General features: G+C 40.7%; 1 long non-coding RNA gene across 1 annotated transcript; it reads left to right on the top strand.

Moving 5' to 3' along the window:
* The first annotated feature begins 5 nt into the window (after window positions 1–5).
* LOC128412949 (uncharacterized) lies at window positions 6–8,878 on the top strand. The gene is made up of 2 exons (XR_008330201.1): window positions 6–244; window positions 8,554–8,878. It is a non-coding gene; the product is annotated as an uncharacterized LOC128412949 (long non-coding RNA).
* The last annotated feature ends 4,652 nt before the right edge of the window (window positions 8,879–13,530 follow it).

Below are 13,530 nucleotides of genomic sequence, written 5' to 3'. Positions count from 1 at the left end.
TTAAACAAACGGCGTCCCGCCTAAGAAGATAAGAGGAACGGCCGGTGAGGCGGGGGGGAGAACTGCGCAGCCGCAAAAAAAAGTCCCGGATGTATACGGTTCACGACACATCCCTTCGTCTGAGGTGGTGGATATTTACAGTCTTGTAGAGAGGCACAGAAACACCAAAGAAAAAGCTGTCGGCTGCCCGATGAGCATAGACTTCCTGCCGTAGAAGGGCTGCTTTGCTGAGCAGGAACTTCCGGTGCGTTGCTTGCTGGGAAGGGACCCTCTGGGAAGGAAGTCTGTGGTCCGGATTATAAACAACTCGCACTGAGCCCAAATTCCGGGTTCAGTGTGAACGTTCCAGGGCTGAAGTGAAGACTGCTCGGAGCGGGAATCAGCAGAGAATTCCAGATTGTTAGCGTGGCTTTGGCCAGCGGCGTGCCATACTCTCCCAAACAAGGCAGCAGCAGAGGCAGGCGGTCACGATCTTTTAATTTTAGAGAGGGTGTTGTATTTATGTTTCGGCATCTAACTATAGGGAGATAGCCGACGAAATCATTCATTTTTTTCCAACACCTTCCAGCTAAGATTTCACTTCATGCGTCTGATAAAGTGGGCTTAAATCTACAGAAGCTTATAATAAATTTTACTCTTTCAGTTTTGATAGTGGTTAGGGTGTTCAACTAGGACCTAGGATCCCTGGGTTCAATTTTCCACTTGTATGTGAAGCTCACCAGGTGACTCTCAATCTAAACTACCTCAGAGTTGTTGTGGGGATTAACTGGGGAGGGGGAGAACAATGTATGCTATATTGAACTTCTTGGATAAAATATGCATATGAATGCAATAAATAAATAAAATAAGGTACCACAAGACTGATTTTTCTGTAAAAGTGCAGTGCGTCTGTATGCAACACACTGATTGCCTTCATTCCCTTCTGCCTGCCCTGTGCCCCCTTCGTTAGCATCCCCTCACTCCAGGCCATCCTAAGACATTTTGCTATCTGAGCCAAAAGACAAGTTGGTGCTGGGCAATCCCATTCTTGTGGGTGGAGTAGCAGTTGATTCTTCAGTACAAGCACAGGGTACCTCTTCAGCAGCACCTAGGGCAACAAGCTAGTTTAGAGAGTATAGGACAGATCACAAGGCACACATAACTCTGCCCTACGACAAAGTGCAGTAGTAGAGTGGGGGCATTCAGGAGGAACAGGTGGGAGCTGCATGGATGTGTGCTTCTGTGAGCGGAACTAGTTAGTTAAATCCAGCCCGTGGACTACCATACCACTCTCTTTGTGGGGAAGAGGTAGAGGAGGAAAGTACATTTCTGCCTGTAACCTACTAGGTGATTTTTCCAGGTCAAACTATTCAGGTGTCAACACAGGTTGCAACTCAGTTGTACACACTTCAACCAATTTTGCTGGTGTAGCCCAGATGGTCTATGTGAGCCTACCCACATTCAGTGTTATTTTTCTAGAAAAAGTGGTGCCAGAACTTGGCACAAACTCCTCCTTTGTTCTTTTATAATGGCAATGGCGTCCACCTGAGAGGAACCGAAAAAGCACTGCCCACATTTAACCCAGAGTTCTACATGTTGAACTATGCCTTCCTTTATTTGAGTTGTACCTCATGGGATCTGCCCTACACACAGATAATGCCTATGTAGTTGTGTGGTTTTTTGCCTACACAGGCTGGGGAACGTGTTGTCCTCCAGATTTTGGACTCCCCACATCCATCAGCTGTAGTAGGCATAGCCAATATTCAAATATTATGTAAATTGTGGTCCAGCAACATCTGGAGGGCTGCAAGTGTCCCACCACTGAATACACTGAAACAGGCAAGCCTGTTTTTTCTGGCATTAGAAGCAGCAGCTCTTACAAAGAAATGTACAGCAGCCATTTTCTGCTTTTGCCTTTCCATTTTTCATTCTCTCACTTTTTTGAGAAGTGTACAGTTATTTCAAAGCATGGTAATGAATGGGAGTTTCTTCCAATCCCTCTTCAAAACCCTTTTTGTGTGAAGCCTTTGACATGGTCCTAGGTCCTATTGTAGCTAAGCATAATTACACATTCTTTTCATTATTATCCCTGTTTCCATTTCCATCACCCTCCTCTATTGTCTCCCTGTATCTGATTATTGATAGCAGATCCTTCGGATAGGGACCTGTCCTATTGTACTCTGTAAAGCACTATGCACATTTATGTATTTACAAGCAACCTCATGCTCCATAGTTTGGGAATTCTAACAAATAAAATCAGTGCAGTTTTCAAAGGTACAGTCTGCCATCTTGATTCAAAATGGCAGCCATTTGCATCCAAACATAAATAAAACCCTACCCCTTGATCTCGGGAACCATAATGCAAAATTTGGTTTCTGTATCTTAAGAGGTATCCACATGCATAATGAACAATTTTTCAAAATACATAATTGATTTTAAAGCATGTTACCCCAGCTTCAGCTATAAGACTTATAGAGCAACTTATATAAGGTCAATTAAAACAAGTAAATCCCTGGCCCACAGCTTGCAATTTGAAAGAAAACAAAAGGTATGAAGAAGGGAGATTGCAAACTCTGGCACAAACTCTTCAAGTTACATAGTAGGTCTTCTAATGAGCAGATGGAAGGAAAACAGTTCAGGAAGATGAGCCAAAGGGTGTTGATAAAAAGAGATGATCGAATGCCCCTGCTTATCACCTTGCTTTCTGTTGCAGCCATGTGATAGCCTTTGGAGGGAGGTAGAGCCAGATAAAGTGGCCCTGCTTTCCACCTTTCCCTCAGCCAGGTGACACTTAATGGAGGGAGGAGGAACCTGATAGTGTGGTCCTGTTTCCTATCACCCCCTCTGCTTCAGCCTAATAAAATTGCTGCTGATGGTGCTATGTACATAACAACAAATAAATGAATAGATTATGCAACATCCACAAGATACACTTTCAGAATGTACACAGAACAGACTGTTTCTTGTAACACCATAACAACCAATGCTGCCGAATAACTTGGTGGGCCAATATAATGTTGTTGCCAAGGCTGAAGATCAAGTCCAATTCTTCAGTTTGCTTTTGGGTGGCCAGGAAAAATTAGTTTCAGCAAAGGCTCATGCATGCTGATTTAAAATGAATCCAGGTCTGCTACAAAGAACATTGGAAAATTGCAGCGGCCAAGAACAGACTTGTATTTGTGAAGTTTTATAGGCTTGTGATTTTGCATGAAGCCTGAGGTCTTGTGCTAGGCACTAAAAATACTCAATTAGCAGATTATGACTAATAGAATAGGATAGTTCTGCTTGCACGAGACAAAGTAATATACAGCAATATTTAGCTCTTTCAATAGTACAATGTCAAGCTGTGCTGGGTAGATGGAATAACAGTTGTACAACGTATTCCTATGCTTGTCTACTCAGAAGTACCGTGTTTAATGTGCATTCCCCCAATAAGTGTGCAGCGTCAAACACATGTTCTTTATAGTACTTGTGCATAAAGTAGTGCATATCTTCTGTGACAGGTGCATATACTTGGTTTCTTTTGAAGTGGATTCTGGGATCTGATGGAACCTTAAGGTACTTTCAGCCCAAGTTGTTTAGGGTTTTGCAAATTAACACACAGACTTTGAACCTAGCCTGGTAGCGATTTGATAACCAATACATATTGCCAGCAGTCTGCTACTGTGAGAGAGTAGCTGCTGCATTCTGCACCAGCGGCATCTTTTAGACCAGACACAATCGCAGTCCCACATAAAGTGTGTTACCATAATTGTGTTTTGAGGCTACCAATGCATGTATGGACCATGCCACCCTAAACCAGGAATAGTTGCAGCTGGCGTACCAGCCAAAGTTGCTAGAAGGCCACAAGTCTCCTGGAGCCTCTAATGATAAAGATTGATCAAAGAATATCTATAAACCTGCTCCTTCAGAAGGAGTGCAGCCCCATCCCAAACAGGCAACTAATCTATCTCCCAGATATGGAACCATCTACCCATGAGGCCTCTGCCTTTCTAGGATATCAGCCCAGCTTACTGGCTCACATCCAGTCCACCACTGCATTCAGACACTGGTCCAGGGCTTCCACAGCTTTTCCTAACTCAGATGTAATGGAGAATTACAGCTGGGTATCATCAGAATATTGATGGTTCTTCATTCCAAAATTCCTAATGATTGTTCCCAACAGTGCCCTCTGGCACTCCATAGTGTAAACACCAGAGGGCTGAGGAGCACTCTCCCAGAGTTACTCTCTGGACATGGCCCTATAGGTAGGAATGGAGCCACTGCAGCACAATGCCACCACTAACGATGCCATTGGTGCCCAGCCTGCAGTTTTGCCGCAGAAGTATACAATGGCCAATGGTATCATAAGCCTCTGAAAGCTTGAGAAGAAGGAGCAGGGTTGCACTCCTCCTGTCCTCTCTACAAAGGGCAACCAAACCCAGGCTGGCATGGATTCAGATAATCATTCTCATCCAGGAACGTCCAGTTGCTCCATCACAAACCTCTCCGCCACCTTCCCTAAAAACAGGGCATTTGCAACTGGGTGATAGTTGTGAGAATTGATTGGATCAAAGCCTCGCTTTTTCGGTAGTAGCTGTTCAACCGCCTCGTCTAAGGTGGCAGACGCCATCCCCTCACACTGTGAAGCAACCACTTTCAACCAGCCGGTAGTCTTTCACACCCTCCCTGAGTTTGATTTCACCAGCCATGATGAAATTAGAATGAATTAGATTTCTCTACTTCACTCTTCAAGGCTTCACCTGTCATCAAAACTAGACCACTACTGTATAAAATAAGTAAGCAACACATTAAATCTTACTATTCCAATAATCTAGAGTTGTATTAGATCTGATAATTTTGATTTACCAATATTAAGCTAATCCACGTTGTAGATTTTAAAAGATCTTTATAGAGGACTAGATTTTGAAGTTTAATACAAGAACCAACATTGTATTCAGCTGCGGTAAATGTTGGCTTTGGCTGCCTAAATGCTTGTGAAGTCTGTTGTTGTCGCTGTTGTTAGTAGCAGCAGAAGTAGTGGGTTTTTTACACACTTTTAAAGCTTTCTTGGTAAATTTTGTTCACCATCTATTTTTAGCCTTTACATAACTAAATATGATTATTTTCCTTCAGAGAAGACAGGCTGTTGTTGCCAAAAAGAGAGACAGATCTGTTTAATTTTTTTAAAAAAACTACTTGCAAGTTAATAATATTTTTGTTTTGACGGTATCTCTGTCATGTAATTAAAGTCTATATTACAGCAGTTAAACATTTTCTTCTTGATGGATATCATCACCTGCAAAATACATAGCTTAATTGCCTTTAGCATTTGGAGACATTGTTTAGCTGAGGGACATGTAACCCAGCCATACTTGGAGCTTTTCCACAAAAAAACTTTAGCTTCTTTTTAGTGCAACCAGGACAGGAACTTTTTATCACATAATGGACATGAAGAGGACAGAATTGCTGCAATGAGGCCAAATAGGTGTGTTCCAGGATACCAGAGGCAAAGTGCACAGCTCTCAAAGAGCAGCAGTAAAAAATAAAATACTGTAAAGAAAAAGGAGAAACATTTTTTATACGATCGAACATTATTTTGTGCATAGCTGGGGGTGATGAAGTCGTAGCTTTGGTGATGTTGGCCACGTACTGACAGGACAACAGTTTTATTTCTAGGCTAGGTTTGTACTGCACATGAATGGAGTAGTAATATTAAACAAGGAGCAATGGAGGATTGCTATCATGGCAACAGGTTTCACCTGACTGTTGGGCAGCAAGCTGCTAAATTCCTGTGTCCCTTAGCTCTTCAACTACCATAATGCTAAATTTTCCTTTCTATTCAGAAATGGGCTTTTCATAAGTTTTGGACTCTGCAAATTACAGCAGTCTCTGTTCTTCAACTATCATCCCTAGAGTGGCTTACAACAAGATGGAATAAAAACACATAGGAATTAACCAGAATTAACCCAGTGGGAGGCAGCACAAGGGCTCCTGCTAGTGCAATGGGGCCATCCCTACTCTCTTTCTCCTGTGTGCCCCCCCATGTCCTCCAAATCCACTCCAGAGGGTCAGGAGAATCTGCAATAAAAGTTGTGTGTGTGTGTGTGGGAAATCATTCGTTCTAGCAAGAAGAAATGTTTGCACTGACAGAATGATCAGAAGTTTGTGATGTTACTAATCTCATATTGTGTTGAATCCTTCCTAACATATGTCGATTGAACTTAGGCCGTATTGAAATCACTAAGATGAGTTAGTCATGACTGACTTTAGCTCCCAATGAAATCAATTGGTCTTAAGGTATTTTGTAGGTCTTAAGACAAAATAAAATCAATGACTTTTATCCAACCTCCAGAGATTGACTTAAAATATACAGTGTGCTTTTTAATAGCCTTTCAAAAGGGATAAACTAAATAATTGAAAAGTTCCCTACCCACATTTAAATTTCAGTGAAATGTTTCCTGGAAAAGTTTTTGCAGACTGAGGCATAGACCCTCAACTTTGTGGGGTGTTTGTTTTTTAAGCATTGATGGAAAAGTTAATAACCAAAAGAGCAGTGTTTTTAAGATGAATTGTCCTCAACTTCTTTGCCAAATTGCTCTCTAAGGATTAAGGTGTTTATCATCAGTATGTTTTATTGTCAGTTCATATGTCTGAGTAAAATCTGTTCTCTCAAATAACCATAGTCTAATTAATCATTTTGTAGACAAACTTCTAGGAGGAGTTAACTGGGTTTTGCAGCTGTCAAAATACAATTAAGTGTGATATGGTAACGGCTTGAATTTCACTGTTTTGAATGGATGGATGCCTTTCACAGAACTGTTAAAAAAAATAATGATTAGAATTTGAAGATAGCTTGGGGATCTGACAATCAACACTGGAAAAACAGGGTATAGAATTGATTTAATTAAAGGAGCTCCATCAAACTGCACTTTCTAGAATCTATTTCTAGGTGTTTAATACAAACATAGATTTAAGTTACAATGGGAATACAAATGATATCTGTGAGAATATTATATGGGCTTGATGACTGGGTCTTACTTTTTATCTATGGAAGTTCATTCTTTTGGAGGTTACGTTAGCCTCTACTGTGGTGCTCCCCTTTTAGAGTGATGGGGATAGGACTTGCCTTTCTTATTGTATTGTCAAAGGAATTTTATATTCCATTTTTAAACTTGGCTTTTAACTGATTCCCCCCCCCCCCGTTGTTAAGTTGATTCAAAACTTTTTTTCACATAAAATGCAGTAAATCATAACAATATCAGCATTTTTTAGATGCTGCAAGTGTTAAATGCTCCTACTGCCAATGCTACTACTAATGGTCCATCGGGCAAGTTACTAAGCACATTTTTATTAGGGAAATCACAAGTAATTTGGCTACAGTGACATAAGAACTAATTGGGGATCTGATGTGGATTTGCTGTTGGAGTGATTAAACTACACCGACCCAGTAGCAGCGAGCATGTTGGGGAGCTGCCAAACTGCCCTGATGACCCTGCGGTGATGCCAGCATACCTGGATAGGAATGAGGCGGGCATGGCAGTTGCTGTGTCAACTTACCAGAGCCAAATTGGCTTTGCCAGTGTGTCCTCACAGCCCTGAACTCACCACCACTCTGCCCTGTCTACATAAACGGCAGTGATACTGGTGTCAGGAGGGCAGCTCCAAACACTGGCTGCTACTGGCTACAGCAGGGGTCAGCAAACTTTGTCAGCAGGGGGCCAGTCCACTGTCCCTCAGACCTTGTGGGGGGCCGGACTATATTTTTTGGGGTGTGTGTGGAAAGAATGAATTCCTATGCCCCACAAATAACCTAGAGATGCATTTTATCCCGGACCGTCTGCAGGCCGGATTTAGAAGGCGATTGGGTCGGATCTCGCCCCCGGGCCTTAGTCTGCCTACCCATGGGCTATAGGGAAGTTACCCATGCTGTTTGCTCAATTATCACAGCATGAAACAAGAAGTGAAGGGGAGATTATTGCTGAAAACCATAGCTGCACAGGAACGAAATGTTTTGTGTATTGAACTGCAGCATATATATATATATATATATATATATATATATATATTAATGGCACCTTTGATTTACAAGATGATTTCCTCACTGCCCTGTTCTACACTAGCCGTTTATAACATACACTTTTGGAGGATTCTCACTCTCAATAAGACGGCAAGCAAAATGTTGTTCCCTCGCTTGAGAGCTGCATTTCAAGAGAAATGTGGCAAATGGGAGTTTTGCCAATTCCCCTTGAGTTAATGATGAAAGAAGCCATGGGGCAATGTTGGTGGCAGGACCATAGTGCAGTGGTAATGCTTTTATTAAAAAGGCATTGGCTGAAATCCAGGAGAATTGTTGTTAGTAAGATTGGACAAGACAGGCCAATAGATGGAATTTGATCATGTTTATATATATTTCCCCATTAAATGTTTCCTTGTTTCTAAGTACTTGAAGGAACAGGAGTTCTGCCCAGGGTAGAATTTTAAAACTCTAGGCAACACATCATGGCTAAAAATAGAGCAATATCTATCTTCTTGCTGTAGTTTGACCCAACATTCTTCTTGAGTAATTCCTGGCTTGGCTCCTTTCATCTGCAGACCCGGCAAGGGAAGGGACAGTCGCCCCAAGAGAAGCAAAAGCAGCAAACATGCAACTAAGATTGTTATTGTACAGAAACACTGATTGGGAATTGGAAGAAAAAAGAAGACTCTGCTCTCCCTGTGCTGTTTGTTATTGAAGAAAGTTTTTCTTGGCCAAATGTAAAAACTTTGCAAAGTGCCCACCCAGTTAGTGTTCATCTTTGGGATTATTTTTCAGCAAACATGGTCTCTATCTACAGTGTGAAGAACGGGTCCTTAACTCTTTGGTGATTGTTAGATTTCATTAATAAGAAATAATTCCAATAAACCTATTTTCCAGCTGTGTTCCTTGCTACAATTTGTTAACATTTATTTAGAGCCATTTAACCTGGCACTTTGCAAAGCATGGACATGTCGTTGTCCAAAGCACACAAGGGAAGAGTCTGTTGTCAATGTGATCTATCCTCTTACATTCTGAACAGATTTTATTATACAGAAAATCTATTATGTTCTGCATCTATCTATATCTATATTTTTAAAAAACCAAGTGTTTTCCCTATGAATCAGAAAAATAAACCATCTATCCCTTTCTGAGCTCAATTAGTCAATATGTGGGTGATGAAGGATGGAAACTTGGCTCATTTGTGGAGGTTAGGCTGTTCACTGTCAAACTCTCTGAAATATAGGCACTTGTGGAAGGGACATACCTCTCCTGAAGGTCAGCAACAAACAGCTTCTCTTGGCTAAAGAGGGCTGTGGAATCAATGTGAGTTCTGGGTTGTACAGTTCTCCTTCTCATTTTATATAGTGCTCAAAAACAGTGCTTGTGAGTAACTTCATGTTGTTGGCATCCATCTGTCTTGAGATACAATGGAGTGCATCCCCAGGGATAAAAGCATACTGCTGTGTTAGCAACACTAATGTGACCTCCCTGGGACGCAAGCCTGAGCAGTGTGTATGGAAGTCCTGGGCTGCCCAGATAACAAGTCTTGCTGATGTGGTCCAAAGGAAAGCAGAGCTAGACATTTGGTACCAGATTGGCTGCGGGATTTGCCAGAAGGAAGCATAAAAGGCGCCATCCAACTGTCTTAGGGACTCTAATTCAGATTTGTGTAGGGTTTGCTCCGTAGCCTTTTCTTCTCCCGATGATGTCCTGCAAGGTAGCTGGTATGGATTTTTATATCTTCACTCTGAGTTCACAAGATGGCAACTGAGCAGCACAGAGATGCACTCAAATGCATTATGTCGCTATTTCGTTAACTGTCAGCAGGTAGAACTGTTTGAGCTCAGTCTGATGTTTGGAATGTCCTTGATAAGGAACTACTAATGAAACAGCAGTTCTGATAGAAGCCCCTGGTAAAATGAGGATGGGAGCTAGGCATTTGCTCAGGAATGTCTCATGGTTAATTGGACCCTGAACAAGGAGAAAAGCCTTTTTTGTTAAGTGCACAGCCAAGGGGTATTAGATTTCACCAACTCTGCTTTTGCAGCAATAATACAATTAGGTTTTCTTCCAGAAAATTATAGTGGTTAGTTTATATACTTAAAAGAATCCAGCAATTTTGCTTGGTTGAGTGAAATATTCCAGATGGTGACCATCAGAAATTTTACAGCACTATTGATAGAGGAACTTGACAATTAAGCCCATAAGCACACATATATACAATATTTATACGTATATATGTTGATGATAACTGGTTTTATTGTGTGGTTCATTTTAAGTAAATAAATAATCACTTTTCATATATATATATATATTTTAATTCCACAAAGCACTATAAATTGCTTGTTATATCCGGAGTTTCTTACAAAACATTTTGTCAGCAGTGGAAACCAATGTTATTAAAGTAAATTGCTGCTCCAATGGAGCAGTGCTCCATGTTGTTTGCAGTTGCCTTAATATATAGGACTTAAAGGATATGGCTTAAATAAAAATCGCAATCTCTATAAAAGTCAGTTTATTTTAGCACAATTTTGCCAAACTTTCTTGGATTCCTTTGAATAGATTTACAGCCCAATTGAGGGAGCAATACTTACTACTATTTCACCTGTCCCTTGTGGCTAAATCCATCAAATGGTTCCAGGTCTTGTTTCAAATCACAACTGAATTAATTACTCATGAGTGCAATTGGCTTAGTTGTAATTATTTTATATGATCCAGGCGCATTCTTAGGGGAAAAATATGTCAAACAGGGGGGAAATATGTCAAACAGCAATGCAGTGCTAAGTCATCAAAAGTAATTTATAGTTACTTCTTGTGTTCCTATATTAAAAGGTAAAGATACCCCTGACCGTTAGGTCCAGTCGCGGACAACTCGGGTTGCGCACTCATCTCGCTTTACTGGCTGAGGGAGCCGGCGTTGGTTCACAGACAGCTTTCCAAGTTATGTGGCCAGCATGACTAAGCCACTTCTGGCAAACCAGAGCAGCGCACAGAAATGCTGTTTACCTTCCTGCCAGGGTGGTACCTATTTATCTACTTGCACTTTGACGGCCTTTCAAACTGCTAGGTGGGCAGGAGCTGGGACCGTACAACGGGAGCTTACCCCGTCGCGGGGATTTGAACCGCCAACCTTCTGATTGGCAAGCCCTAGGCTTTGTGGTTTAGACCACAGCACACCCACATACCTGTTTCTATATTAGGGGCACATTAATGGCAGTTTGTACAAAATGATTAGCCATAGATATATGGCATAGTAATGTATGGCACATTAAGATGTAACAGTCGAGGACATAACAGTCCTAGATGGCTCTGAGAGAGTCTGCCAGAGGGCACCTCGTCCAAGGCTGCCTCAAACCTGACACATCCACGAAGGCACACCTGGAAGAATCTTCAGTGAAGATGCTCATCCATCTTCACTGCCATATAAACATTGCTCACAGTTGACACTAGCAAGACAGATTTAATAATGTTAGCAGCAGGAGGTGCTCTTGTAGTAGCAAAAAGCTAGAGATGATCTCATTTGGCAGCTGGAATTGAAATGCAATCACTTAGCTGGCATCTTCTATTTCAGGATAAGAGAACACATTATACAAACTTCTTAATTTAATCAGGCAACCTCAGTTCTAATTAAAATCAAGGGCGTCTCTAGATGTCAAACTTTCTCAGTTAATTTATTGAGCAACAGTAACTGAAACATTTTTAAATTATACGGATATTTTTTTTAAAAAATGTAGACTGCTGGCAAATAAAATTTTGAACATATTTTTGGGATGGATCTGAAGGAAAAACAAGGAGAAGTAAAATTGACTGTTGCAAAAGGACAAACACTTGATATGTTTAGCATAAATGATGCTATTTTTAAAAATCCAATGAAATATTAATGGATGCTTAAGTTTCAGAAATGGAATTTTTAAAAGAATATTATCATATTGTTGGAAATGGCACATGTATCTGTATTTCAAATAGTTTAACTGAGAGCACCGCTTCAGTAATTTAGGTTGTGCTTTTGGACAGACTGCATGCGGCACAGGAGATTTTAAAAAGTTCTGTTTTATGTTCTTGTATGTGTTTCTTAGGTAGACAAACATTGCGCCCCTGCAAGATGTTTGGCTGTTTTTGCCTTATGCAGTGGAGACTATTCCACAAGGGCTCTTGCCATGCATTGCAAATATGTTCTGCCATGTTCTGACGTGCCTTGGTTCAAATTACAGTGGTACCTCGGGTTACATATGCTTCAGGTTACATACGCTTCAGGTTACAGACTCCGCTAACCCGGAAATAGTGCTTCAGGTTAAGAACTTTGCTTCAGGATAAGAACAGAAATCGTGCTCCTGCAGCGCGGCAGCAGCAGGGGGCCCCATTAGCTAAAGTGGTGCTTCAGGTTAAGAACAGTTTCAGGTTAAGAACGGACCTCCGGAATGAATTAAGTACTTAACCCGAGGTACCACTGTAACTGGTTGTCTGTTTGGTATGCTTTGTTCTTTTGAGGAAAATGTATTTTGGATAATGAAAAATTAAGTTGATTTTTTTGGGGGAGGGGGGACAGTCCACTATTTGAAAGTGGTTCCCTAGTATATAATAAAATTGCAAGTATGTTGTCACTTCAGTTTGCATAGTTGCCAATTAGAGCTTAATCCTAGTCTGTTAGGCATTTTGTAAACCATTTAGCTTCAGTTTTTAACTGCTACAAACTGCTTCTCTCTAAATGTAATCTCCTCTAGTGTTTTGTGGGCAATTGGGCTGAAAATTGAAGGCACAAGAGAAGTGTCTCTGGGCAAAAAACCTGCCAAATGACATGCTAATAGGTCCAGGGGTCTTTGTGAAAGGCACAAAATTGATTTTAAAGTTTCTGAATAAAATAAAACAAAGTTGATTTTAAACTTTCTGAATGAAATCTTTGTCACTCAGCCACAATGGAGCTCTCCAATTTCTCTCTCCCTACTTCATATTTTTTTTCCTCCCTTTTTCAATCACTGCACTCTATATGGTGATTATTCCTTGTATGGTAAGCTTATAGATGTTACTTTCTATTATTTTTAGCAATTCTACTTTGATTTGTGTCACCTCATATGGATCCTGCTTTGCCTCTGAGAAGCCCCATATCACCCCCCCCCGGCATCTTGCTTTTCTTTAGGATATGGGATTTGTCCTAATCTGATGCACATCCCTACAGAATACCTCTTCTTGATGTTTGTTCCTTTATAACAATTTGCCTCCTTTCATGAATTAAAATACACATGAATGAATACAATTCTGAATTGCCAATTTAGTACCCTCCACTTTAAGTTTTACAGCACTGTGCGCAAAAATGCAGTACTCCCATCAACATTTCAGTAACCACATTTCAGTAACAAAGCATTCAGTACAATCATGACAATAACATTTTTTCCGTAATCATGGTTCTGCATTACAATAACATTTAATCATGATCTTTTCATTTTGACAATTATACAGATTTGTATACCAAAATCCACAAAATAAGTGAAACACTGACTTCTCAAGCTTTTGGCATATTTTTGGCAATCCACTGTTTCATTCCATGGTGTTAATTT

This window comes from Podarcis raffonei, chromosome 4, assembly GCF_027172205.1.
Source record: "Podarcis raffonei isolate rPodRaf1 chromosome 4, rPodRaf1.pri, whole genome shotgun sequence".
Lineage (NCBI taxonomy): Eukaryota > Metazoa > Chordata > Lepidosauria > Squamata > Lacertidae > Podarcis > Podarcis raffonei.
The sequence above is the reverse complement of the archived record's forward strand: the minus strand, read 5'-3'. Positions and strand labels throughout refer to the sequence as shown.